Source organism: Notothenia coriiceps, unplaced genomic scaffold (assembly GCF_000735185.1).
Source record: "Notothenia coriiceps isolate Sejong01 unplaced genomic scaffold, NC01 NC01_scaffold00004106, whole genome shotgun sequence".
NCBI classification, from domain to species: Eukaryota; Metazoa; Chordata; class Actinopteri; order Perciformes; family Nototheniidae; genus Notothenia; species Notothenia coriiceps.
The window spans coordinates 41,708-42,911 of NW_011336807.1; positions in this window are offsets into that span (position 1 = coordinate 41,708).

A 1,204-nucleotide genomic window follows, 5' to 3' on the forward strand; every position below is an offset into this window, starting at 1 on the left:
ACCAAATCTAACTTAATAGTCAACAACTCAATTGACCCAAATCTACACTTAATCAACCCACCTCAATTGACCAATTACACTTTAATCAACCACCTCAATTGACCCAATTCGTACACTTAATCAACAACCTCAATTGACCAAATCTACACTTCATCAACACCTCAATTGACCAATTTCTACGACTTGATCAAACCACCTTCAATTTGACCAACTAACTAATCAACAACCTCAATTGACCAAAATCTACACTTAAATCAAACCACCTCAATTGAACCAAATTCTACACTTATCAACCACCTCAATTGACCAAATCTACACCTTGATCAACCACGCTCAATTTGACCAATTCTACACTTAATATAACCACCTCAATTGACCAATTCTACACTTAATCAACCACCTGTCAAATGACCAATTCTACACTAATTCAACAACCTCAATTGACCAATCTAACTATCACAACCACCTCAATTGACCAAATCTACACTTCATCAACCACCTCAATTGACCAATGCTTTACACCTTAATCAACACCTCCAATTGACCAATCTACACTATAATCAACCACCTCAAATGACCAATCTACACATTACACTTCTCAACCACACTCAATTGGCCAAATCTAACACTTCATCAACCACCTCAATTGACCAAATTCTACATAACAACCACCTCAATTGAGCCAATCTACACCTGGCCACTGATCAACCACCTCAATGGGACCAATTCTTACCTTAATCAACCACCTCAATTGACCAAATCTAACACTTCATCAACACCTCAGATTGACCAAATCTACACTTATCAACCGACCCTCAAATGTGCCAAATCTACACTTGATAACACCTTCAATTGACCAAATTCTTACACTAAGCAGACCAACCTTCAATTGACCGAAAGTCACACTGATCAACCACCCTGCAGATGACCAATTCTAACTTCCATCAACCACCCTTGCAATTGGACCAATCTACACTTGATCAACGCGACTGACAATTGACCAAATACTTACACTTCTTTTGTTATCAAACCACCTCAATTAAACCAATTCTAACTTGAATAAACCCATCATGCTGTTACTGAAACCTGTGAAAATCAATATAGTGAAATACATTGACTACTCTTTTACCTGAAACAACCACGCACACGCACACGCACACGCACACGCACACACACACACACACACACACACACACACACACAC